This window comes from Tamandua tetradactyla, chromosome 1 (genome assembly GCF_023851605.1).
Source record: "Tamandua tetradactyla isolate mTamTet1 chromosome 1, mTamTet1.pri, whole genome shotgun sequence".
Taxonomy (NCBI): domain Eukaryota; kingdom Metazoa; phylum Chordata; class Mammalia; order Pilosa; family Myrmecophagidae; genus Tamandua; species Tamandua tetradactyla.
In genome coordinates, this window is record NC_135327.1 from 32,346,707 (window position 1) to 32,360,395 (window position 13,689).

A 13,689-nucleotide genomic window follows, 5' to 3' on the forward strand; every position below is an offset into this window, starting at 1 on the left:
GATCTAGTCAAAGTGATGGAAAGATTGGAAGGGTGGGCTGAAGTGGTGTTTGAAGGAACTCTGGCTCTGCTGAAACCCCAGCTTTGCCTATGACAAGCTGTGCACACCAGGACAAATCACTTCACCTGTGTGCACATTGGGTTAATCGTTTTCGATCGGGACATGAGCCCAGAAGCCTCCTCTGTCCTGGTCTTCACATTCTACCTTGCCCCATTCTCTGAACAATCAATTCATAGACTAGTTGGTCTCATTTTTTTCAGACACCAATTTGTCCTGGTTTCAGCACTCACCTTGAAACTGGAAAGCCAACATATATTTCCCAGCTCCCAAATACCCACTGGGGATTTGCCTTTATTTTCCACTTTCTTCTTCATTCTACATTTACCAAGCTTCTGCTCTGTGCCAGGCCCTGTGGTGGGAGCTAATAGTACAATATACAAAACAGAAGGTCCCTGTCCTTTGGAAGCTTACTTGTCAGACTTACACAGATAACATTTTCTAGGCAAGGATCAGAGCAATGTTTTGAGTCCATCAGGAAGAGTGTGATCAACTGGCCAAGTCTCCCATTCAGCCCACATGGATCCCAAAACCACCCATAATGTGGCTCAGGCCATCTGTCTCTCGCTCACGTCTAATGGCAGATACAATGGAAAAAGAAGCTCTTGCCACTTAACAGATTTGTGACTTTGGCCAAGTTGATTAACCCCTCTGAGCCTTGGTTTTCCCATTTGTAAAACCAGGCAAATAATTATCTATCTGCAGGGTCATTTTGGATGGAAAATGCTTAAAATAGCGCCTATTATATAGTAAGTCCTCACAAAATGCTTGCTGCTATTGGTATATGATTTTATTTTTCTTTCCTTATCCATTTTGAGTTAATTAGACTAGATCCAAAGCAAAAGAAAAACAGATGACCACAAACACCCTCCCCCCTCCAAAAATAATGAAGACAGAAAAAATGAAAGAAAGGAAAGCTCATTGATAAAGAAACAATTGTGTGTGTAGATACCCTTGTGCATGTACATTTCTCTTTAGCATATGTCATCTCTATGTGTCTATGTCAGACTTCCTTATAGTGCTTCCTGTTCAGTATCTGACAGGCTCTAATGTTCAATCATTGTTAGGCAACAAGTGATAAGACAAAAGGAAAGAGGAAGAAGTTCAAAAAGGAAGATATGTTGCTTAACTCTTCATAACATTCCATCCATGGACATTTGACTGTATTAGAACTATATATAACTACATATATGAATGAATGAATGTGTGTGTATGTGTAATACATGACGAATCCATAATGGCCAACCAGCTATGAGGTATAAAGGAAGGACTTTTTAAGGAAACAGCCAGCATTTTAGCGAAACATGTGCACTCCCTGAACCACCAGGAAAGTTAACTGTTTCCCTTAGCATTGATTAGCAGAAATGAAATAGCAATGTTTAGCCATTCACAACTGCATCACATTAATTTAAAGGGAAAATGCACCTGAGAACCCCAGGCTACATTAATGAAAGCAGCGTTATGCTTTGTCCTCAGAGATCCAGTAGACATTCTCCTCGGGGTAAGATGATGCCCAATTTTTGTTTTTGGATGCTGAAAAGCTTGTGGTGGGGGCTGGCGAGTGGAAGCCGAGGCTAACCACTGGAAGAAATGTGGGCTTGGAAGCCAGCTTTCAGGTACCTTGCCGATTTTATGTTGGTTTTGAACTTCACATACATTAAAACTGCATCATCTATCAATCTTACAGTTACATGTCACTTATGAAAATCTACTGAGTATTGTTTTCATCTTGCCTTACAACAAGCTGCGAAGCCTCATGAATACTGAATAGTGGCTGGAAATAAAGCACATCTTTTATTTTTAAAGGGCTCGACAGTTTGGAATGGCAGGATTTCTTTGTTGAAATCTGTATCTCCGTGCACCGACAGGGAGGTTCCTTCCCCGCTTCCTTTTCTGCCGGGGAGCGCGCGGCACAGCACCCCGCGTCATTAGCACAACCTGAGTGACCCCGCTGTGGCCGCTGCCACTTGCCTGCGTTTGAACCCTGTTGGTGCAAGTCGGTAACGGGGGCTGCGTGGCTCAAGTGGGGAATTATTATTCAGCTATCAGCTCACAAGGAAACACTGACTGGGCAACCTGCTTAACCATTCTGCCAGCTTTCTTGGCACTTCATACGTATCCTTATTTCAATTTAATGAAAGAGAGAGAGACACAGAGAGAGGAGAGACACACAGATAAAGATACACAAATAGGCACATGTAAGAAATTAATCATGCAATGATAAGTGCATTCTATTGTACTTGATATTCAAAGTTACTTTCTACATTTGTTCATCCTCTAAGGATTTCCTGAGCAGTTACTCTATGCTGCACACCGAGGATACTGAACTTGAAGAGAGAGAAGGTTTTCCTGGTGATGTGGGACTTACCCTCCAGGTGCTGGAGAACACAACTATGGCCACAATGATTGATCCTACTACAATGCTAGCATGTGCCAGGCATTGTTCCAAACACTGTGTAAGTACTGTTTTACGCACTTTACAGATAGCAATCTATTTCATTCTCACAACACCCTTGTAAAGTACTATTATTATTACTACAATTTCCACTTCTCCCATCTTACAGATGAAGGAAAGTGAGGTACAGAGAAATGATGTGATCTGTCCAAAGTCACACAGTGAGTAAGAAGCAGAGCTGGGAGGGCCTGTCGGGGAAGCTGACATCTGAGCCAAGATCTGCCACAACAAGATTAGAGGGGAGGACATTCCAGGCTGGGGCAGTGACAGGGCATAGATCCAAAGGAGGAAACCCAGCTTGTAGGCATCGCTGAAGAGGAGAAAGAAAGAAACCCAATGGAACTGAAGAGAAATACACGTGAGGGTGGGTGGCCAGACTAGACATAGCTGAGCTCGGTGGAGGCTGGGTTACACAGGGTCCTGTAGGGTGGCTTAGCAAGGTCTCTCTGTGGGGACATATGCTAAGAAGAATACACATGGTGCAGATCTTAGCAAATTGATGTCTTTAAAATACACAACAAACCTAGAGTTTTAGAGCATGAAGCAACCATAAAACCATCCAGTTAAACCTGTTGTGAAGTTGCCTCAAATCGCAGAAGACACACATTGTGCTTGCTGCCATAGCATGATGCCTATCCATTTCTTGGAAGAACTTTCCATGCTTATTTTATTTCACTAATTCACAATGAGGAATATTCCTTCTCCAACTGAGGGAAAGAGGGCAGGATAAGTGATTAGATGTCGGCAGATCACAAAGAGGAGCAAACCCCTATTGAAGAGGTTGGCAATGGTGGCCTCCAGGACATACATTCCTCACAAATGTGCTTTGCTTTAATCACCAGTATTTTTTTTTAGGAGGAATCACTCCCCAATATTTACATATCAGGAGATTTCACATACAGATACAGGACAAATGTTTAAAGGTTGTACAGAGAATTTTCTCTGAAAACAACAACAGCAGAAATCTTGGGTGATCTGGCAATATTTTAGCTCATATACCTACACGGGCATAGTCAGCTGGAACTGAGCAGCCATTTCCCCTTTGAGTTTGGACATGTGCCCCGGAGTGCACTGCAGTCTGCGTCACTCCCTATCGTCACCCCCATTTGGCTCATGTTATCTATCTAACTCTTTTAGCATTTGAGTTTGCTGGTTTAATGTAACAGGAATCTTGATGCTTGAATCTCTTTGCTCTGGGAGTACCATGAAAAAAGATGGAAATATTAATTTTAGAACTCTGCTACTCCCTGGTTTTATAACTAGGGGAGAATTTTCTCATTCTATGTGCATACTTGGTCAGAATTCCAAAGATTTACAGAAAGAGGCATGCAAGTCCTTATATGATCTAGTAAAAATTGCATGGGCTTTGGAGCATTCCAGGAATCTGCCACTTCTAAACTGCACACTTTTGAACAAATGTTAGCTTTTTCCAATCCTATCTTTGTTATCTGTAAAGCGGGGATAGGTATATTTCTTATTACAGATATTATGAGGTTTTATAAGGTTAAAATGAAATAATGTACATAAATTCCTGGCATAAAGTAGGGATATAATTTTAAAATAATACATTTGTGGGATCTAGTACTAAGTAATCAGTTCAGATATATACTACATTTAGAAGAGTGTGTATATGTTTGTAAATGTATTGCATGTGTACGTGTATGCATCTATGATGGATTTAGAAACATCTAATTATATTTATATTGCGACCTATTTCTTCTATTGATTAGTACCACATCCTAGTAAGGCTTATGGGTTTATTGTTTTTGTCTCATCACTAGAGTTCATTCTATAAAGCCTCTTCATCGCCCAGCAAGTGCCTTTCATTAGTTAAAAAAAAAAAGACACCTGCAGAGAAAGAATGGACTTACCACACAAAAAGCTTCCTTACTCCAGTGGAAAGCAAAGTGAAGGGCATACTCTAGACAACCAAGTTACTTATCTTGTGTGCCTTGCAACTCTAGTTGAGTGTGTATCTCACACTTACATTGGAAACTTTATGAACTTTTCTGAAACCCAAGAATGGATTGAAAATGAGTTAGGAGCAGAGATGGATGTTAGATATTTCTCCAAATGTCCTTTCAGATTTAGAACTGAAGGAAAGTGTGCTGTGCTGTGGATGTAATGACAGGTGACTGGCATCTCTCTCCCCTCCAGAGAAGGCAGTAGGAAATGACAGACCTCATCACCATGCAAAGTCACATTAAAACTGGGTGAGCATTTTAGTTTTCATGAATTTTGAGAAAGGAACTGTGGGTGCAAAACCACTGCTATTTGTCCTGACAAACTGACTGCTCTGATGGATTAAGTGCCACAATTTCAACCCACGAATACCTTCAGGTACAGGAACAGAATATTCCAGATTTGCAATGTGCCAAATTTGTGAGGGTTCTAATGATGTATGAAGAGAGCCATGTCACCAGAAGGGGGGCAGCACACAGGTAGCTGGAGCTGCATGCATTGCAATAGTGGAGGCTGGAGGTATGCTTATGTAAAGACAGCCACACATGAGCAACTTGATATTTTCCCTGGTGATAGCATCACCCTTTCCCCCCAAATCACTCCTTCTCAGAAATGCTCCATCTGAAAAACATTATTATCCAGAGCACATTCTTTTCTTCTCTCCCCTCAGCACTTCCGGTCCTCTCACCTTAAAAAACAGTGCCGAGAACTTTTCAACGAAAAGCAGCCATGTGGAGCTTGAGTTGTTTCAGATTTACACAGGCCCTCTGCTAACATCCTGTCGGGTGCTAAAATCCCACAGCTGTTCTGCTAGGACCACCCGGCTCGCCATGAACCACATCTGACAAAATGATACTGCTCGCTTCCAGAACCCATCACACAGTTATTCTTGGATAAAAGGTAACGCAAATAACAAGCCAACTGCTCACTGCTGCAGAAACAAAGCCCATCTAGCCATTTATCAAAGCTCGAGACAACCGGTTTGCTTTAAGCACAGCCACCTCTCCCATTACAGCTTTAAACGATAACATGATATTATATCAGAAATGACAAATGGCACCGGGGGCCTAACCTATACACAATCGATACCTGCTCAGACGTAAGAACCATCTTGAGACTATCGACGGAGGGAACAGGGACTCTCATAATACTGCAGTGTTTTCTTGGTGTTGTCTTGGAATGAGCAGCCAACAATACTCATTTGGGCATGACATTTTTTCACCGGTGCTGGGTAGCCCCCAGATGTGTGGCAAGTGCCAGCTCATTATCACTGTCCTGCATCGATGCTACATTGGATTCTAAGAGGCGCAGGCCAAGGGGATTGATCAGGTAGCTTCCCATGCAGCTGAAAACTCATTTTGGCTACTTACACATAAAGACAGGGTCCCCCTAAAATACCAGGCACAAAGAAAAAAATGGCAAAAGGGTAATTTGGGAAATTATGCCCTAGGGGTTTCTCTTAGGCCTCTTCCAAAATGTTTTCTTCTTATTATTATTGTTTTCATTATTAGTAGCAGTGTTTTTAAATCCTGGTGTCTCTGCGCACACCTTGCTCCCAAGAGCGGCAGGCTTTTGCTTTTGCGTTTCGATTGTGAAGAAGTGCCCCTTCCCCAAGTGATTGATGAGGTGGCTGCTGCCTCCCTCCCCCCATGTGGTTGTGTTTAGGTAGATGCCAGGAAACGGGATAAAAGACTCAAAGCAAAGGCAGGTGACAGTGAAGAAAGGTGAGGGAGGAATGCCTGCAGGCAGGTGAAAAAAAACCCTCTTCAGTAAAGGGACTACTTAAGTTTTGACATCCTGCCCCCAAACAGCACAGGTGGCAAGAAGGGAAATTCCGGGCCACTTGATTTGGAGAAAGTGAAATGGATCTGAACACCTATGCCGGTTCCTTCCTAGAGCTCGCAGCTTGACCAGGGGTCTTCAAACCCTCAAGCAATTACCCAGAAAGTTTTATAAAAGGCAGAGATTTCCAGAGCTTCAAGCCTAGGGTTTCTGATTCATTAAGTCTGTAGAGGGGTTTTGAAATCTGTATTATAGAAAATTTTTCAGGTAATTCTAATTCTCAGTCAAATTTGAAAATTGAGGTATGCTGATAAATGTTTAACATGTAACTCTCAAAAAAAAAAAAAAAGCCCTAGTTTATAGCATTTGCTGATTTCCATGGTATAAATACTCATGCCATGGCCAATTTTAAGCAACTACTGAATTAGGAGTTGGAAAGAGATGCTGACAATTATCTCTCTCTAGCCAGTGCTTAAATCAAAGGAAACTATGAATAAAGTTAATAAAAACATGTGATAGAAGTCAAATCGATAATTGATGATGGTTACAGTGCATGGAGAGGTGACATCAGGAGAATGTGACAACAGCATTGAGGAAAATGTTCCTTATGTTCGTGACAAACCCACCCAAGTTTCAGGTCCAAGGATGGCACCCTCCGTGTGCAACGTGGACTGTCCTCCATCCTGAGTCAAAGGGGTATGGTGAAAAATAAAGGCTGAGAGTCAATAACTCATACCTTGCACTCTGATGATAGATGTAGAAGACATTATTTTAAACCCCTTAATTAAATTACTTTATCAGGCCATGGATTACTAATTAGCATCAGAGCCATTAAGTGAAGGTTGTTGGGGAACTGGCCATCTATTTAGTGAGAAAGTAATGGCAGAAGAATTGCTTTCTCTTCACGAGGGGGTAACAATCAGACCACCATCTCTCTAGTCCAGAAGTTATTTTCTGGCATCACTAATAAATATTGGGACAAACAGACAATGTGTTTTCATAGGTAATGTCACAGAGCATACCTCTGATGTGTCCCGAGTATTTCATTTGAACCCATGAGGTTTTCAGTATCACTTCTATGAAGCTTCCAGACAAGTTCAGAAAGAAGAAATTCATCAGCGCAAATGCCTCAATCTCTTCTACAACTTAGAGTCAAAAAAAAAGGAACCTGGCTTAGGAAGAACAGCAAAGACTTAGGGGACAAAACCACCAGATGTGATGTTCTGGATTTCGTAGCCGTCCGATCAACCTCACCAAAAAGGAAAGAAATTTTTGATGCAATTGTAGATATATGGACATAGTCTGGGTATTTAAAAAGAAAAAAATACATTAAAATGGATAGTAGATATTGTTGATTGGAAACAGAAGGTTATATTCCAGCACATGTATTATATCATTTTATTTGAAAATACACATATAGGCCCAGAAAAAGATCTGGAAGTTTGTATAATAAGACATGAATAGTGGCCATCTCTGAGTATTTGAGAATAAGATGTTTTGTTTTCTTGTTTTTGTTTGTTTGCATTTTCTAACATTTAACAATTCACATGTTTTGTTTCTGTCTTTTTCTTTAAGCCGGTGATTTTTTTTTTAAAAAAGGAATAAAATGTGGGAAAAAACAGTTGTTCACCTCTGAAAAATGTTAACACAACCATTATCTTAAATTTCAGGAAAATTAAATCAAATACATTTATCTCAGGAGCCTAGACTGGTTCTGTTTTGTCTACTCCTATGTTCTCAGAAATGCAGTACAGAGCATGGCACACAGTAGGAGCTCACTAAGTGTTTTTTGGCTTCATCTAGTACATATAGTATTTCAATTGCTAAAAAGGACAAGTAGATCTTGGTGCTTGGAATGGAGTTCAGCAAAGGGAGGAAAAGGGAAAGATAATTTATTTGATGATGCTGTGTCCGAGAGCCACGCTGTCACAAGGAGCCAGAAAGAGAAAAAAAACACAACACAAAATAGAGAACATTCTAGATGTTCTGATCCATTGAAGAGGCGAAGGGACTAAAAAGGAACTGATTTTTTCATCTTGGCCTTCCCTGCCTTCTAGATAGTGTAAGGGGAAGCTGTCATATTGCCAGTAAGGACATCTTTCACCATTCTCAGGCTAACGCTTTCGAGGCCAACAAAGGATATTGGAGCCATGCTCCCACCCCTCAAAACGCATCCGGAAAGGTGGATGAAATCAGTGGAGTGGCTGTTCTGTCACCTCTTCTCACTTCCCTCAAGTGACTGGCACATCCTACATACTCTCAGCCCTCTACCTTGTGAAAACATGAACTTTCCCTCTGGTAAGACAATCTCTGTTCACACCACTTCATGATAGAAGTCAGTCACAGTTGGTTCAACTTCAGGAAATCAGGTCCTAACAGGCCAGTCGCTGACCGGCCCACTGTCTTTTCCTGCCTTGACAAGAAATCACTGATAGCTTGTGTGTAATCACTTCTCTTTGAGTGAGAAACTTGCAAAGGAGCTGAGTATGTGTCTGTGTGTGTGCACGCGCACATGTGTGGTTGTATATGAGAAATCTATTCCCACATAGCTAAGGGTCTTGAATCCTGCCAAGCAGAACCACCTCCTACAATCTGAACAAAGAATTTTTGCAAATTCCCCAAATCCCTGGGTATGGCCTCCTTTGACAAATGAGATTTTGGCTTCTAACTGTTCTTTGTGTGGGTCACTGTAAAATATCACAGGTGGAGGGAATGGGCACTAGCCAGTATGAGGGTTGGCTTAAGAACACCACCTTAACTCAAGGAGGCAGGGGACTTGGCCATGTCCATGGAAATTCTTGGACTCCATACCCTTCTGCTTTTCCAATAAATCTTGACTTCAAAGGCGCTCTTGAACACTGGGACACCTGAACTGTTCACCAGAGAAACATCTATCTTGAGAAGCTTTTCTAAAATATTCTTTGAACTTTTTCACATTATCACAAAGGGTGGGAATGGATGAGTCAGGAGAAGGCCCTGATTTAGTTGATCTTTTGTCTTCCAGGCAGGGGAACGGTCACTTTGCCCACCTGTCAGGGATCCAGTACACTCTGTTCTCTGGGCAACATTGAAAAATGAGTTTGAACTCATTGCTTTTGTGCCTCTTGCTTGCTATGACAGGTTCAAAGAGGAGTGGACCAGCCCACCTGTCTTGACCGAGAGAGTTTTTACAGTTCCACCTTAGCTGAGTAATAACGAAAAAGGCATGGGATAACTACTTCATTCAATGTCAGTAAATAATAGTTCATGCCCTAGTTCTGAAACACTGTCACACTGAACATGCATAGGCTCTATCCCTCTTAGGAGAGAGAGAGAGAGACAGACAGAATTACAGGTGTGATGGTGGTGGTGGTGGAAATTAAGGTGCTTTTATATTTAAACCATCAGGAGCAAAGGTCAACAGAAAACCCTCCCAGTAATTCATTCTGCTTTGGTTGCTTTTTACTCTGAGTACATTTATCAAAAGGAAAATGAAAGCCTTTTGATAAATGATTGCCAAAAGTTAGCCACTCCCTTGCAAAATGTGTACCATTTTAATCAGTTATTAGTAATTGTTTAACTAAGTCAATCAATTATTTAATTAACTTGATTCCATTAAATATTTCACTAATTATTTGCAACCATTCATTTAATATCTGCTAAGATAAGGAACTCCATGAGGGCAAGCACTGTTTATTTTATCACTTCATCAGCACAGAAAATAATACTTAGACCATCTTTGTAAAATAAATGTGAATTTATTTTAGGAAATGTGAATTTCCTAAAATTGTGCTTGAGCTGTGAGGGGCTCACTAAATAAGTAGGTAGGAAGGAAGGAAGGAAGGGAAGGAGGGAGGAAAAAAGGGAAGGAGGGAGGGAAGAAAGAAGAACGGAAGGCAGGAAGAGACAGAAGGATCAGTACAGTATCTAGCACAAGTGGGGGTTCAATGGGGCAGTAAGGTCTCCAGGTGTAAAGTCAGAGAATTGAGGATCCTGTGCTGTGGTCATCACTTCTTAATATCCATCTTTATTTGGGCTTTTATCACTGTGATTTGTTCAATTCAATCTCTGTGGTCAGCAACACTGGTTGTCTCAGAGTAGTTCTCAATTATAAATGGAAACAATGACCCTCACAATTCATTCATCAGGGCTTCTGATTTGCAAAAGTTCTAATCTACCTTTCCAGACCTCTCTCTTCCCAACGCAGTTGTTGAAGAGACATGCTAAGCTTCTGTTTATTTCCATTGCAGTGTTAGAGATGGGACTCATTCAGACATTCTTTCAGTCTTCCATTTATTGAGTAAGTACATACAGAACAGCGATTGCATGTCTCAGGCCCTGCTCTTCCAGCTGGCCTGCACTGATGAGAAAGAACTACAAGGTTCCTATCTATGTGGCTTCTACAGCCTCAAGGGGGTGCAGACAAGAAAGAAGCAAACTTGCCCATAAACAATATCATTTCAGGGAGTCACTGAAGCTAAGAGGAAGAGAAAACGGAATGTGGAAAGACGCTCTTTATCTCGGGTGGTCAGGGAAGGCCTCCTGTTAAGCAAGGAATGGTGAGAAAGTAAGAGCAAAGACCCAGAAGCAGGAGGAAGCTTGGAGACTTGTGGAGAGAAGGAAGTTGAGAGGGGCTAGAGAGTACTATCAGAGGGGGAGAGATGTGACAGCAAGACAGGGGAAGCGGTCAGGAGTCAGTCCAGGCAGCTAAGTGTGATGGGCAGCCTTTGGAGGGCTTGAATAGAAATGTGTGGGAGTTGATTCAGGTTTTCTACAAGATCAGGGGTTGCCAATTGAACATACTTTGGCGGGATGTATAAAGAAGCACGTTAGCGTTTGCGTCCTTCCTACATGAATTTTTAGAAGTCACAGGATTCTCCCATGTTGCTTTATTTATCCTGAGTGGCCCAAACAGAATCAAAGTCAGCAACAGCTGCCCTGGTGTGATCCCTGCAAAAAGCTGCATTTTCCCTCACACATAAGCAAATTAAATTTTAAAACTTGAGTGCAGCCCAACTCAGCTGACGTGACTAAGCCTTTGCAGTTTCTTGCTGATCTCTTCTAGTTTAGGGTAGTTCTCTCAGACACTCTGCTTTAGACAAAGCAAACCATCCCTCCAGGGAAAATGCCATCATTCTTAAAATTAGAACAAAGTTTTGAATGAAGTACTAAATTCTACCCATATGCAAAAATGTAATGAAAGATGGAGTTGGGTGTGTGCTCTCTCTACTGATACGCTAACATGATACAGCCTACAATTCTACCAACAGACTTAGTAGAGGAGCCTGCCATCCACCCCATCTCTATCATTTATTACAGCCAGTGAAGTAATTAATGACAAAAGTACTCAATGCCACATGAGCCTCACCTGATCATTTCCAAAAAGGATCAAAATTCTTCAAATAACAGTTTATGTGTCTATAAGATGCAGCTGGTAAAACGTGCATTTTCCTTTCAGAAGGTGTTTCTGTTACAGCTAGTCTGAATATCATGTGATATTACAGTTGCTAGGGTAACTCCGTTTTTTTTAAAAAAGAGAACAACAGAATAAATAAGCATGTAAATCGACTTTGGTGTTATGTAAGTGCTGGTGAATCTGTTATCCTTACCTTGAGGATAAACAACAACAACAACAAAAACCCTGACATTTGTCTTCTCTGGTTCCCGATATGATTTGGTTTGAACTTAAAATTTATAAGTTACACATGTGTACGTGCCGAAGGCTCTATAGATACATGTGACGCAGTGACATGAAGTGGTAGGCTTCCCAGGAAAGGAAGCCTGAGCAACGGTAATGGGTCACATAAGAACCAGGGTAGAGAAGAGAAGAGACTCTGGCTGTCTCTCCTGAGAGAGTGAAAGCCATGCAGTTGATCCCAGAGTTTTTGGGGCAGTCAGAAGCCTTGTCAATCATCAGGACAGTTTATCAACCTGATGAATACCTTTGGCTTGCTTGGATTTTTGGACATCACAATACTTCAGACAGATCTGTAAAGCTGCTTGGATATTTTCTGTTATGCAAAAATTATTGATGCAGCACATTTGATTAAGTAATGATGACTAGAAGTGAAACTAGGTGAATATGTCTAAATATTTCCCATGTCTCCCGTCTAGAGATTTGATAATTCCTACACCCAGTTTCCATTGCATAATTGAGGTTGGGAGGAGATACCAGGACTGGAAGTGACTTGAGCGAATTTAGAAGAATTATTTGAAAGAATGAATGATGAAAGGACATTCAAAGTGAAATCACTTTGGAGGAAAGAGATACTCTTGCAGCAAAAAACAGCAGCATTTCCATCAATAAAGGAACTGGGATCAGAAAATATATCAAAGAGAAAGATTTAGGACTGTAATGAAGATAAACCAAATAGAAAACCATCTGACCAATTGACTAGGTTTTAATCTCTCCCCTCCTTTTAAGAAAATCATACAGAAAGCACAGCTTAAGTTTTGAATGAACGAATGATTTGAATCACCCTTCAAAGTATCTAAGAAAACTTATGATTTTAAATTATTAGTCCAAAGTGAACATATGAGAAGAATTCCTACAAGTGAATGGAAAAAAAGAGTATACCTTGAAAATCCAAATTTATAGCAAATTCTTCATCTATCATTTGGTGCCTGAATGTTATGATTATTTGGAAGTATCAAAAAATATTACAAAGGAAAACCATCATTTGCTATTTCTTATGAAGTGAAGCTGATGACCTAGAGCTGATCATGTCCTTAATGGGACTATGGAATTTTATCAAACCACATAAACTACAACTACATTTCCTTTACTCTGAAACTACCTTATTTTAATTTTCATAGGAAATTAGGATGAAATTTGCAATTTAGGTGTATATTTAAAATACTAGGGTTCCTTCTCCACCTGTCACTTCCTCCCCCCCCCCCCCCAAAAATATTGCTAAGTCTGTGGTACGCCTTACCATAAATGAAGTCTTAGAATTGAGGATACTAGAAATAAGCGGGGCTGGGAGCTAAAAGAAACAAAAGAACGTGAAAACAGTGATGGTCGTGCCTTAATGCCATTAGCTCCGTGGTTCCTTTGGCCCCTCAGAGTGACAGAGAAATCGACAGCTAATTCACGATCCATCAGGGGCTGTATTGCAAGCTGCAAATGAATGCCTGAAAATTCACGGGAGGTTCTGTGTCACTGCCCAAGGTAGCGTGGCATCGCTGTCTGCTTCATCCAAGAGATGACTTCTATGCTGATGGGCCTTTCTAGAAAGGGAACAGCAGGGTAGCACAGAAATGGAAGGTAAAAGAGGTTAATTTATGGAAATTATCCAGGTCATGTAACCAGTAGGACATATCAAGCAGAGATTTAAGAGAGGAGTCGTAATGTATGTAGAATCTGACTTTCAATAGTTCACTTGACAATGACAGGTATTAGAAGTCAGGCAACTTTTAATAACAGAAGCTAGGATTTCCGGTGCACTCACTAT

General features: G+C 41.0%; 1 protein-coding gene and 1 long non-coding RNA gene across 5 annotated transcripts in view; one reads left to right on the forward strand and one right to left on the reverse strand.

The window, feature by feature from the left end:
• TSHZ2 (teashirt zinc finger homeobox 2) overlaps nt 1-13,689 on the reverse strand; it is a 458,954-nt gene that overhangs the window by 259,162 nt on the left and 186,103 nt on the right. The window lies entirely within an intron of this gene.
• Nucleotides 1-13,689, forward strand: part of LOC143644554 (uncharacterized) — a 28,702-nt gene that overhangs the window by 6,258 nt on the left and 8,755 nt on the right. Inside the window, exons 2-6 of one of the 2 annotated variants that reach the window (XR_013156752.1) lie at nt 1,534-1,673; nt 2,340-2,513; nt 2,622-2,673; nt 4,598-4,725; nt 5,145-5,374. This is a non-coding gene — a long non-coding RNA (uncharacterized LOC143644554). The remainder of the gene's footprint in view (nt 1-1,533; nt 1,674-2,339; nt 2,514-2,621; nt 2,674-4,597; nt 4,726-5,144; nt 5,375-13,689) is intronic. The other variant, XR_013156751.1, reaches the window with a different exon arrangement.